This window comes from Schistocerca gregaria, chromosome 6 (genome assembly GCF_023897955.1).
Source record: "Schistocerca gregaria isolate iqSchGreg1 chromosome 6, iqSchGreg1.2, whole genome shotgun sequence".
NCBI classification, from domain to species: Eukaryota; Metazoa; Arthropoda; class Insecta; order Orthoptera; family Acrididae; genus Schistocerca; species Schistocerca gregaria.
The window spans coordinates 425,923,726-425,938,342 of record NC_064925.1 but is presented as its reverse complement, the minus strand read 5'-3'; positions in this window follow the sequence as shown (position 1 = coordinate 425,938,342).

The window sequence follows — 14,617 nt, the reverse complement described above, 5'->3', positions numbered from 1 at the left end:
TGTGTGTTGCCCTTAGGTTAGTTAGGTTTAAGTAGTTCTAAGTTCTAGGAGACTGATGACCTCAAAAGTTAAGTCCCATAGTGCTCAAAGCCATTTGAACCATTTTTGAACTGGTCGCTCACGGCTCTCGACGATAATCCTTCAGGCGGATTCGGTCCGAGGCTCTCGCGCATCCCTGTGAGATGGAAGCGTGCCCGTTAGCTCCCTCGCGTATCAGGACGCGTATCGTAGTTGAGCAACTGTACATGAAAAAAAAAGTCTAGGTCCGAGTAGGACTCGCACGCTGAGGGTTCCGTACACACTTAATTACGTCCCCAGAATGAGATTTTCACTCTGCAGCGGAGTGTACGCTAATATGAATCTTTCTGGCAGATTAAAACTGTGTGCCGGACCGAGACTCGAACTCGGGATCCCTGCCTTTCGTGGGCAAGTGCTCTACCAACTGAGCCACCTAGCCACGACTCACGCCCCATCCTCACAGCTTTACTTCTGCCAGTACCTCGTCTCTTACCTTCCAAACATTACAGAAGCTCTCCTGCAAACCTTGCAGAACTAACACTCCTGAAAGAAAGGATATTGCGGAGACATGGTTTAGCCACAGCCTAGGTGATGTTTCTAGAATGAGATTTTCACTCTGCATCGGAGCTGATGCGAAACTTCCTGGCAGTTCAAAATTGTCTGCCGGACCGAGACTCGAACTTGGGATCTCTGCCTTTCACGCGCAGGTACTCTATCAACTTAGCTACCCAGGCACGATTCACGCCCCGTCCTCACAGCTTTACTTCTGCCATTACCGCGTCTTCTACCTTCCAAACTTTACAGAAGATCACATGCAAACCTTGCAGAACTATCGCTTCTGAGCCGGCCGGAGTGGCCGTGTGGTTCTAGGCGCTACAGTCTGGAGCCGAGCGACAGCTCCGGTCACAGGTTCGAATCCTACCTCGGGCATGGATGTGTGTGATGTCCTTAGCTTAGTTAGGTTTACTTAGTTCTAAGTTCAAGGCGACTGATGACCTCAGAAGTTAAGTCACATAGTGCTCAGAGCCATTTGAACCATTTGAATCTAGCGCTCCTGAAAGAAAGAATTATTACTTAATTATGTATCTAGAAAGTACATCCATTCCTGGAATCGAGGATCTCGACGATTTTTGGCTGACTCGAGACTGGTAAGATATCCGTCCAACGGATTGCAAGACTTTCGAGAACTTTTTAATTTCAAGTTTTAAGTCTGATAACGAATGCAAAAAATACTTTTTTCTGTGTGGAATAATTATAAAATAACAGGTTTCTGATTTATTTTTCTTTGATTGTACCATGAAACCATACTTCTAGCCAGATTCCATGATTCTACATCAAGGGGAAGAGATCTATATGACATAAATCACCGTATCTTTTCATTACACTGACTTAGAAACCTTACGTTTTTACACCGCCGAATAACTGTGTACCTCAGTCTGTGAAGTGAATTTCAGCTTGCTACGTCCACCGGTTTCTGAGAAAAAAAGGTGTTAACCGGGGACAGACTGACAGACAAACAGACTGATAAACGACACGAAAATTTTTTCTTGTGAAATAATTACAGAGTAGCAATTTTCAGATTTTTTTCTGTGGCTGTAATCTGAAAACTTGCTTCTTGGCAAACTTCTTGGGTTTCGGTTCACAGATTTTGGTAAATAAGTTTGCGAGTATCAAAATATGTGCATATACTGCCAGTTCTGTGCTTGCATTGATTTAGAAGTTTATATTTGTTACAACGCAACTTGATTATAGAAATTAGTATATGACAGATTTCACGTTCTTGCATCTACCCGTTCGTGAGAAAAAGAGGGCTTCATATACAGACAAATAGTGAATAGCAAAAGATAAATTTTTTTATGCAAATACACTACTGGCCATTAAAACTACTACAACAAGAAGAAATGCAGATGATAAACGGGTATTCTTTGGACAAATATATTAAACTAAAACTGATATGTGCTTACATTTTCACGCAATTTGGGTGCATTGATCCTGATATATCAGTATCCAGAACAACCACCTCTGGCCGTAATAACGGCCTTGATACGCCTGGGCATTCAGTCAAACAGAGTGTGGGTGGCGTGTACAGGTACAGCCGCCCATGCAGTTTCAACACGTTACCACAGTTCATCAAGAGTAGTTGTTCGGTCACCATTGACCAGACGTTTTCAATTGGTGAGAGATCTGGAGAATGTGTGGCCAGGGCAGCAGTCGAACATTTTCTGTATCCAGAAAGGCCCATACAGGACCTGCAACATGCGGTCGTGCATTATCCTGCTGAAATGTAGGGTTTCGCTGGGATCGAATGAAGGGTAGAGACACATCTGAAATGTAACGTCCACTGTTGAAAGTGCTGTCAGTGCGAACAAGAGGTGACCGAGATGGGTAACCAATGGCACCTAATACCATCACGCCGGGTGATACGGCAGTATGGCGATGACGAATACGCGCTTCCAATGTGCGTTAACCGCGATGTGGCCAAACACGGATGTGACCATCATGATGCTGTGAACAGAACGTGGATTCATCCGAAAAAATGACGTTTTGCCAGTCGTGCACTCAGGTTCGTCGTTGAGTACACCATCGCAGGCGCTCCTGTCTGTGACGCAGCGTCAAGGGTAACCGCAGCCATTGTCTCTGAGCTGATAGTCCATGCTGCTGCAAACGTCGTCGAACTGTTCGTGTAGATTGGTTGTTGTATTGCAAACGTCCGCATCTGTTGACTCAGGGATCGAGACGTGGCTGCACGATCCGTTACAGCCATGCGGATAAGATGCCTGTCATCACAACTGCTAGTGATACCAGGCCGTTGGGATCCGTATTAGGCTGCTGAACCAACCGATTCCATATTCTGCTAACAGTCATTGGATCTCGGTCAACGCGAGCAGCACTGTCGCGATGCGATAAACCGCAATCGCGTTAGGCTACAATCCGACCTTTATCAATCTCGGAAACTTGATGGTACGCATTTCTCCTCCTTACACGAGGCATCAGAACATTTCACCAGCCACGCCGACAACTGCTGTTTGTGTATGAGAAATCGGTTGAAAACTTTCCTCATGTGCGCGCGTTGTAGGTGTCGCCACTGACGCCAACCTTGTGTGAATGCTCTGAAAAGCTAATTATTTGCATATCACAGCATCTCCTTCCTGTCTGTTAAATTTCGCGACTGTAGCACGCCATTATTGTGGTGTAGCAATTTTAACGGCCAGTAGTGTAATTGCGGGTTAACAATTTTCAGATTTATTTTCCTTTACTTGTAGAGTAAAACCTTGCTTCTTTACAAATTTCGTGATTCAAGACCAACAGGAAGTAGTCCATGGATTTGAAAGAGTATGTTGGCGTGTACGAAAATATGTCATAAGCTGCCCCATCTTCTGCCTGCATTGACTTAGGAGCTAATGTTTATTCCATCCCCAGTATGTGGCATGAATGTTCATTTGGTACGTCTTCCTGTTCCTGAGACAAAGGATTTTGATCAGTCGGAGAGAGAGAGACAGAGAGATGGACAACAAAGTGTCCATGTAAGGTTTGCGTTTTTACGGATGCAGGTACTGAATCCCAAAACAACTAGAGCAGAATATTTCATATTAAATGTGTTATATGCAGTGCGCAGTTACGTTTGAATATTATACGTTTGGTTTACTCGCAACTTGCATTAAGGTCACAGTTGTTTAAAATTGTAAAGCGGAACGAATTGTAATTGTAAACTAGAAGCTCTGTTTTAACAGCAAATATCCGAAAGAGCTCATTTATTAATTCTGACAAATTAGCGCTCGCGCTTTGACGTAATTGCTTGCTTCGCTATTGAATTGCCAATCGTCGTGTTCCAGGAGGGGCACTTCAGTGATTCCGGATGTCCAAGTCGCAGACAGCAAAATTACAAAGTAAGTCGTAAGTTTCAGTTTAACATCACAACAGTCATTGATAATATTCTGTAATTTCTACCTAACATAAATCTTTCATTTGAAAAACTAAATATATTCTACTGACTACCATAAAAGAAGGTACTCATTTCAAACGCACACACACACACACACACACACACACACACACACACACACGAACACGAACACGAACACAGACATTTTGTCTGGAGCTATGTACAAATACACGGTCCAGTCACATTAACATGAGAACCGCCTATGGTCGACATCAACCAGCAGATGCCAGATGGCAGTACTAGCAGTGCAGAGTATATAAGCGTGGTTGGGGGATGCGGAACACAGTGCAACCGTTGTCATAATGTAGAAACGGAGCGATTTATATGAGGTCCAAAAATGCATGGCCACTGACTTCTGTCCCAGGGTTGGAAGAATTTTAGAAACGGCAAAATTTGTAAACTGCTCGTGTGCCGCCGTGATTTAAGTATACGGTGCATGAAAAAATGGTGCTGTCAAATATCGGTGATGAGACAACCGTGGTTCACCAGGGACCATAGTTGAGAGGGTTGTATGACGGCTGCGGAGATGTGTACGGCAGAATATGTTGAGCAACTACGCACCCACATATAACAAGAGCTACCAGTAGTGTCTCCTTAATGACCATTCTGTGAATGTTGCTGCATGCGGACTTCTGAAGTAGGAGCTTGGTTTATGTATCCACGTTTGAAATCTGGTTTCGCAGGGCAGAACGGATCAGGTTGTGGAAAGGGGCCCAAATCAGTTGCTGCTAGTTGCACAAACATACAAACTTTATTTTACTAGAAACACGTTATCACACATGCCCTTAAAAGAACTCAAAACAATACGGCTGAAAGCCAGAACACAGGTTATTAAAATTGCTTTAAGAAATACACGTGGCTCAAGGCATTACGTAAAAATATTTCACTTAAAAGCTCAGCTGAAAGCCACATACTGAACATAGAACAACTCAAGGCTTAAGGCCTTTCCAATAGAGCAAAATTCCTCTTTTACACTTTTTAAACAAAATTAGTTCAAACAAGAATCTTCAAGGTTTTAATTTAAGACTGCTCAATGCCTTATGTTAAAAATGTTTCACGTAAAAGCTCGGCTGAAGGCCACATACTGAACACTGAACAACTCAAGGCTTAAGGCCTGGATAATAAAGATTTCAAATGGAGCCAAACCTATTTTATAAAATAGTTTTAAGCAAATCAATCTTGAAAGCGTAGTTTATGTCAGCAGAAGGCCTTATTTTAAAATTAAAAGAAACTAAACTAATAGACGGCTGAAGGCCTCGCACAGTACTTCAGACTAAAAGAAAATAACAATCTGAAACTAACTGAACAGTGGTGCTCAGTAGAGTTCCTAGGGTCTGCCAGAGGAGGAAACTAACGTATAGTTATGTGAGACAAGGCAGCCAAAGTAAGATTAAATAATCGGATGGCCACCCGCCCCAGGGACGGTTGAAGGATCGACCAACCACTTAATCAATTCCTTTCAGCCTGACCAACGGCACGACAACGGAAAATGTCAGCGAGGACGAAGATACCAGCAGCACTACGTCTTCCAATATTGGCGTCTATATACAGCCAAGACGCTATAACCACTCAAAAATATGATCGACACCAAAGGCTGCCCAACTACACACCATTCCGGATTCAGTCCCAACCGACCGACTGACAACTCCAGTGCGCAGGCAGCAGTAACATAACTGCTCAGTCGATTTCACACAGGCTAGACTGTTGCACGAAAACACCCCCACAAGAACGAGAACAATCCTAAAAGCAATCACTGAGGAACAACAAGGACGAATCACAAATAGACTCACACAGAGAACCCATAAGTGATCGGCGACCAAATACACGTCGTCCTATGACAGTACCAACCGAACGAACAACCAAGGTCGTACCCACTCAAGTCAAGTGTGTCTGTAACGGTCGGGCGGGTCTTGGCTGTCCGGACCTCACTGCAGCTTCATCGCTACTCCCTGATGGCTCGGACCCAACAATGCAGAGGTAGGACTTGCCCATTGGCCACCCGACTTTTATGCACAAGGAAGGAACCGACCTACGTCCGGCAAGATGACCAACTGACAAGGTCCAGAAACGGTCGAAAGACCAAACACACGTCGCCCGATGAGACGACCGACCAACCAACGGTCGTTCCCGCTCCAGTCGGACAGTGCATGTATGTCGCCAGCGTTCGGCGAGTACTGGGTGCCCGGTCCTCACTGGCACCGCGTACCTACCGAACACTCGACACACGACGAGCCGGAAATACTAGCGATCACTTCAAAGATAATATGACAGTGCTCTTATCGATAAGCGCTGCTGCTGCCACTCACGGGCAGGCAAGCCAGAAACTTAATGACGCCAGTAAATCGAATAAGAAACGAGGTGACAATTCCGTAAAGAGAAGCTGTCAAGCAAGAAACGGCGTGAACACGAGCCGCCCACGGCTCAACGTTGACTACTGTTCATCGGCAACGAAGACCGGAATTTGTAAGCAGTTGCCGCAACTAGACGTTAGTCGAGAGGCGACAGGTGCCTTTTCCGAGGAATCACGTTTTATGCTTCATCGAAAGGATCGCCGTTGGCGTGACGGCTTGAAACGTATTGAAGCAAAAAAGGCCGAGCTTTATGGTCTGGGGAATGTTTTCGTACCATTCCCTGGGTGGCTATTTCATTTGCACTATACCGTCTTCCAGTGGGACTAAAAACATGGTTCAAATGGCTCTCAGCAATATGGGACTTAACATCTGAGGTCAACAGTCCCCTAGAACCCAGAACTACTTAAACCTAACTACCGTAAGGACATCACACACATCCATACTCGAGGCGCGGGGTCGCGCGGTTCCAGACTTTAGCGCCTAGAACCGCTCGGCCACCAGGGCCGGCCAGCGGGGCTATTCGCTCCACAGATCCCCAACACAGAAACCAAACGAATTTTTCCACAGAAATGGAGTCGCGATTTCCTTACACATCTGTCAGTATGGAGTGCCATGTCGAAGACTCTTCCTTCACGTCTCGCCCTGTTCCACACTGTAGGAAAAGGTTATTCAGGCTTGTGACAGATGGTCAGATTAATGTAACTGAATAGTGTAGTGCAGTTACGTCTAACGTTTCCAGGAGGTTTGCCTTGGATGGGAGGGGCATGCTGGAACTGGAAAACAACTGCTAAACATTCACAACTGGTAGTCGGTCTACCACAGTCTTAGATTTCTACCAAGTCTCAGACTACTATCATTTGGCTAAAGAGAACGAAGTTCTACAAAAGTGCCCCCTGCTCTAATGAGGAAGGAATAAAATATGCAAAGAAAATTCATGTTACTAAAATATTCATCCCACGTGAACATTAGTGTCCAAAGTACGCCAGCAAATTTTTTGTCAGAAAACCACTGTTTAAGTAAACTGACGATAACACAGTGACGTGATCGCCTTTATTTGTCCTGCCGTAATCCGACGTATGCTCGAACACGCTTACTTAGAACCTCACACATGCAGAGCAGAGGTGACGCCTGATTTGAGGTCGTTCCTCTCTTGGTAAACGACCTGCCGTGTACTGGAGTGAGGCTGCGACTGGGAAAAGTTGAGATGTCTCTGGCTTATGTGGTTGGAGTCACTACTGAACGATTTCGATATTGGGCTAAAAAGGTAGGTATGGTGACGGTAAGGAAATGAGACTCTGGGTTGGATTACTAGTAAGCTTTTTATTTCTTCTTGGCCTTTTTGCAATGAAAATACAGAAGACCGCAAAAACTAGTTTACAGGTTCGGTAGGTGTAAAACATAGATGGGGGTTACTAGTTTTCCATTCAGCTACAAGAACAAATGGTCACCCTGCCCTGTAACTTTAATAGGATAAGCTGCACCCAGTAACATACGGTATGAAAGACCGAGAACCATGGAAGTGACGATGTAGGTTGTAGGTCATCCGAGTTTGCTGGCTGAACTCTCCTCAATCTGGAACTCTGACTAGACCTCTTCTCTGTCTCCTACTCTGCTTCCTTTACGTTTGAGAACGTCTACATTCGGCGTATGGGGTTATTTGCTTACAAATGACAGCTGCGTTTCTTTTTAGATCCATATCGCTATTAGTGAGCGTATAACCTTTTAATGAGCTGCAGTTTGCGCTGTATGTCTGTAAGTTACAAGGTTTACTACTAATACTCAAATGATTTCCTGTGGCAACCCTTCATGATTGGGTCATTAACGATCCGACCCGGGAGGAGATTCGTTCTCCAATCTTGGATACTAATTTTACACTTCGTTCTTATACATGTTGATTGGTATGGACATACAATTTCATTAAAAAATGGGCTTCTATTTTTTTAACACAAATATGAACTCCAAGAGAAAAAGAAAAGAAAAACGATTTAAAGCGAAGGACGTATCCGAATGACACGAAAATCATGAGATATGACACGTATGTACAGACAAACAAATGACAATTTTAGAAAAATTGTATCATTTAATCAAGAGAAAGTACATCAGAAATGGAGGAAGTAAATGCAGTTTGTTCCATATGTGGCCCTTTTTTTGTGTAACCTCTTCATCTCAGAGTAGCACTTGCAACCTACGTCCTCAATTATTTCCTCTACAGTTTTTGCCCTCTACAGCTCCCTCCAGTACCATGGAAGTTATTTCCTCATGTCTTAGCAGATGTCCTATCATCCTGTCCCTACTCCTTATTAGTGTTTTCCACATATTCCTTTCCTCTCCGAATCTGCGTAGAACCTCCTCATTCCTTACCTTATCAGTCCACCTAATTTTCAACATTCGTCTGTGGCACCACATCTCAAATGCTTCGATTCTCTTCTGTTCCGGTTTTCCCACAGCCCATATTTCACTACCATACAATGCTGTACTCCAGACGCACATCCTCAGAACTTTCTTCCTCAAATTAAGGGCGGTATTTGATATTAGTAGACTTCTCTTGGCCAGGAATGCCTTTTTTGCCATAGCGAGTCTGCTTTTGATGTCCTCCTTGCTCATTGGTTATTGTACTGCCTAGGTAGCAGAATTCCTTAACTTCATTGACTTCGTGACCATCAATCCTGATGTTAAGTTTCTCGCTGTTCTCATTTCTACTACTTCTCATTACCTTCGTCTTTCTCCGGTTTACTGCTCATTAGACTGTTCATTCCGTTCAGCAAATCATTTAACTCTTCTTCACTTTACTCAGGATAGCAATGTCATCAGCGAATCGTATCATTGATATCCTTTCACCTTGTATTTTAATTCCACTCCTGAACATTTCTTTTATTTCCATTATTGCTTCCTCGATGTACAGATTGAAGAGTAGGGGGAAAGGCTACAGCCTTGTCTTACTCCATTCTTAATACGAGCACTTCGTTCTTGATCGTCCACTCTTATTATTCCCTCTTGGTTGTTGTACATATTGTATATGACCCGTCTCACCTGTAGCTTAGCCCTACTTTTTTCAGAATCTCGAACAGCTTGCGCCATTTTATATTGTCGAACGCTTTTTCCAGGTCGACAAATCCTATGAACGTGTCTTGATTTTTCTTTAGCCTGGCTTCCATTATTAGCCGTAACGTCAGAATTGCCTCTCTCGTGCCATTACTTTTCCTAAAGCCAAACTGATCGTCACCTATCGCATTCTCAATTTTCTTTACCATTCTACTGTATATTATTCTTGTAAGCAGCTTCGATGCATGAGCTGTCAAGCTGATTGTGCGATAATTCTCGCACTTGTCAGCTCTTGCCGTCTTCGGGATTGTGTGGATAATGCTTTTCCGAAAGCCAGATGGTATGTCGCCAGACTCATATATTCTACACACCAACGTGAATAGTCGTTTTGTTGCCACTTCCCCTAATGATTTTAGAAATTCTGATTGAATGTTATGTATCCCTTCTGCCTTATTTGACCGTAAGTACTCCAAAGCTCTTTTAAATTCCGATTCTGATACTGGATCCCCTATCTCTTCTAAATCGACTCCTGTTTCTTCTTCTATCACATCAGACAAATCTTCTCCCTCAAAGAGGCTTTCAATGTATTCTTTCCACCTATCTGCTCTCTCCTCTGCATTTAACAGCGGAATTCCCGTTGCACTCTTAATGTTACCACCGTTGCTTTTAATGTCACCAAAGGTTGTTTTGACTTTCCTGTATGCTGAGTCTGTCCTTCCGACAATCATATCTTTTTCGATGTCTTCACATTTATCCTGCAGCCATTTCGTCTTAGCTTCCCTGCACTTCCTCTTTATTTCATTCCTCAGTGACTTGTATTTCTGTATTCCTGTTTTTCCCGGAACGTGTTTGTACTTCCTCCTTTCATCAATCAACTGAAGTATTTCTTCTGTTACCCATGGTTTCTTGGCAGCTACCTTCTTTGTACCTATGTTTTCTTTCCCATCTTCTGTGATGGCCCTTTTTAGAGACGTCCATTCCTCTTCAACTGTGTTGCCTATTGCGCTATTCCTTATTGCTGTATCTATAGCGTTAGAGAACTTCAAACGTATCTCATCATTCCTTAAAACTTACGTATCCCACTTCTTAGCGTATGGATTCTTCCTGACTAATGTCTTGAACTTCAGGTTGCTCTTCATCACTACTATATTGTGGTCTGGGTGTATATCTGCTCCTGGGTACGCCTTACAATCCAGTATCTGATTTCGGAATCTCTGTCTGACCATGATGTAATCTAACTGAAATCTTCCCGTATCTCCCGGCATTTTCCAAGTATACCTCCTCCTCTTGTGATTCTTGAACAGAGTATTCGGTATTACTAGCTGAAACTTGTTACAGAACTCAATTAGTCTTTCTCATCTTTCATTCCTTGTCCCAGGCCCATATTCTCCTGTAACCTTTTCTTCTCCTCCTTCCCCTACAACTGCATTCCAGTCGCATATGACTATTAGATTTTCGTCCCCCTTTACTTACTGCATTACCCTTTCAATATCCTCATACACTTTCTCTATCTGTTCATCTTCAGCTTGCGACGTCGGCATGTATACCTGAACTATCGTTGTCGGTGTTGGTCTGCTGTCGATTCTGATTAGAACAACCCGGTCACTGAACTGTTCACAGTAACACACCCTCTGCCCTACCTTCCAATTCATAACGAATCCTACACCTGTTATACCATTTTCTGCTGCTGTTGATATTACCCGATACTCATCTGACCAGAAATCCTTGTCTTCCTTCCACTTCACTTCACTGACCCCTACTATATCTGGATTGAGCCTTTGCATTTCCCTTTTCAGATTTTCTAGTTTCCCTACCACGTTCAAGCTTCTGACATTCCACGCCCCGACTCGTAGAACATTATCCTTTCGTTGATTATTCAATCTTTTCTCATAGTAGTCTCCCCCTTGGCAGTCCCCTCTGGGAGATCCGAATGGAGGACTGTTCCGGAATCTTTTGCCAATGGGGAGATCATCATGACACTTCTTCAACTAAAGGCCACATGTCCTTTGGATACACGTTACGTGTCCTTAATGCAGTGCTTTCCATTGACTTCTGCATCCTCATGTCGTTGATCATTGCTGATTATTCCGCCTTAGGGGCAATTTCCCACCCCTAGGACAAGAAAGTGCCCTGAACCCCTATCCGCTCCTCTGCCCTCTTTGACAAGGCCGTTGGCAGAATGAGGCTTACTTCTTATGTCGGAAGTCTTCGGCCGCCAGTGCTGATTATTATTTATCAAAATTTAGGCAGTGGCGGGGATCGAAAGCATTATGAATCAAATATGCTACCTCTAGACCACGCCTAGAGTATCTGGCCCTTATGCAAGCAGTTATTCTGATTAGCATTGGGTGAGGGAGTTGTTGGATGTCCTCCTACGGGATATTGTACCAAGTTCTGTCCAACTGGCTCGTTATATCGTCATAATCTCGAGATGATTGGAGATCCGTACCCATAATGCTTCAAACATAATCATCTGTGGAGATGTTATTCTGAGTTATTCTGATTAGCATTGGGTGAGGGAGTTGTTGGATGTCCTCCTACGGGATATTGTACCAAGTTCTGTCCAACTGGCTCGTTATATCGTCATAATCTCGAGATGATTGGAGATCCGTACCCATAATGCTTCAAACATAATCATCTGTGGAGAGATTCGGCGATCTTCCTGGCCAGCCTAGGATCTTGCATCCACTAATTCTTCAACATGTGAGGGCGGTATTATCTTACTGGAATGAGGGGCTTCTACATCTACATCCATACTCCGCAAGCCTCCTGACGGTGTGCGGCGGATGGTACCCTGACTACCTCTATCGGTTCTCCCTTCTATTCCAGTCTCGTATTGTTCGTGGAAAGAAGGATTGTCGGTATGCTTCTGTGTGGGCCCTAATCTCTCTGATTTTATCCTCATGGTCTCTTCGCGAGATATACGTAGGAGGGAGCAATATACTGCTTGTATCTTCGGTGACGGTATGTTCTCGAAACTTTAACAAAGCCTATACCGAGCTACTGAGCGTCTCTCCTGCAGAGTCTACCACTGGAGTTTATCTATCATCTCCGTAATGCTTTCGAGATTACTAAATGATCCTGTAACGAAGCGCGCTGAGCTCCGTTGGATACTCTCCATGTCTTCTACCAACCCTATCTGGTACGGATCCCACACTGCTCAGCAGTATTCAAGCAGTGGGCAAACAAGCGTACTGTAACCTACTTCCTTTGTTTTCGGATTACATTTCCTTAGGATTCTTCCACTGAATCTCAGTCTGGCATCTGCTTTACCGACGATCAACTTTATATGATCATTCCATTTTAAATCACTCCCAATGCTTACTTCCAGAAAATTTATTGAATTAACTGCTTCCAGTAGCTGACCTGCAATTTTGTAGCTAAATGATAAGGGATCTATCATTCTATGCATTCGCAGCACATTACACTTATCTACATTGAGATTCAATTGCCATTCCCTTCACCATGCGTCAATTCGCTGCAGATCCTCCTGCATCTCAGTACAATTTTCCATTGTTACACTTCTCAATACACAACAGCATCATCTGCAAAAAGCCTCAGTGAACTTCCGATGTCATCCATCATGTCATTTATGTACACTCCTGGAAATGGAAGAAAGAACACATTGACACCGGTCTGTCAGACTCATCATACTTGCTCCGGACACTGCGAGAGGGCTGTACAAGCAATGATCACACGCACGGCACAGCGGACACACCAGGAACCGCGGTGTTGGCCGTCGAATGGCGCTAGCTGCGCAGCATTTGTGCACCGCCGCCGTCAGTGTCAGCCAGTTTGCCGTGGCATACGGAGCTCCATCGCAGTCTTTAACACTGGTAGCATGCCGCGACATCGTGGACGTGAACCGTATGTGCAGTTGACGGACTTTGAGCGAGGGCGTATAGTGGGCATGCGGGAGGCCGGGTGGACGTACCGCCGAATTGCTCAACACGTGGGGCGTGAGGTCTCCACAGTACATCGATGTTGTCGCCAATGGTCGGCGGAAGGTGCACGTGCCCGTCGACCTGGGACCGGACCGCAGCGACGCACGGATGCACGCGTGTCGTCTTCAGCAATGAGAGTCGCTTCTGCCTTGGTGCCAATGATGGTCGTATGCGTGTTTGGCGCCGTGCAGGTGAGCGCCACAATCAGGACTGCATACGACCGAGGCACACAGGGCCAACACCCGGCATCATGGTGTGGGGAGCGATCTCCTACACTGGCCGTACACCTCTGGTGATCGTCGAGGGGACACTGAATAGTGCACGGTACATCCAAACCGTCATCGAACCCATCGTTCTACCATTCCTAGACCGCCAAGGGAACTTTCTGTTCCTACAGGACAATGCACGTCCACATGTATCCCGTGGCACCCAACGTGCTCTAGAAGGTGTAAGTCACCTACCCTGGCCAGCAAGATCTCCGGATCTGTCCCCCATTGAGCATGTTTGGGACTGGATGAAGCGTCGTCTCACGCGGTTAGCACGTCCAGCACGAACGCTGGTCCCCTTCCTGGGACAATGAATTCACGGTGTTCATATTTCAATTTCCAGGAGTGTATATTGTGAACAGCAATGGTCCCATTACACTCCCCTGCGGCACACCTGAAATCACTCTTACTTCGGAAGACTTCTCTCCATTGAGAACGACGTGCTGCGTTCTGTTATCTAGGAACTCCTCAATCAAATTACACAATTGGTATGATAGTTCTTATGCTGTTACTTTGTTCATTAAACGACTGTGGGGAACTGTATCGAACGCCTTGCGGAAGTCAAGAAACACGGCATCTACCTGTGAACCAGTGTCTATGGCCCTCTGAGTCTCTGAGTCTCGTGGACGAATAGCGCGAGCCGGGTTTCACACGACCGTCTTTTCGAAATCCATGCTGATTCCTACAGAGTAGATTTCTAGTCTCCAGAAAGTCATTATACTCGAACGTAATACGTGTTCCAAAATTCTACAACTGATCGACGTTAGAGATATAGGTCTATAGTTCTGCACATCTGTTCGACGTCCCTTCTTGAAAACGGGGATGACCTATGCCCTTTTCCAATCTTTTGGAACGCTACGCTCTTCTAGAGACCTACGGTACACCGCTGATAGAAGGGGGGCAAGTTCCTTCGCGTACTCTGTGTAAAATCGAATTGGTATCCCATCAGGTCCTGCGACCTTTCCTCTTTTGAGCGATTTTAATTGTTTCTCTATCCCTCTGTCGTCTATTTCGATATCTACCATTTTGTCATCTGTGCGACAATGTAGAGAA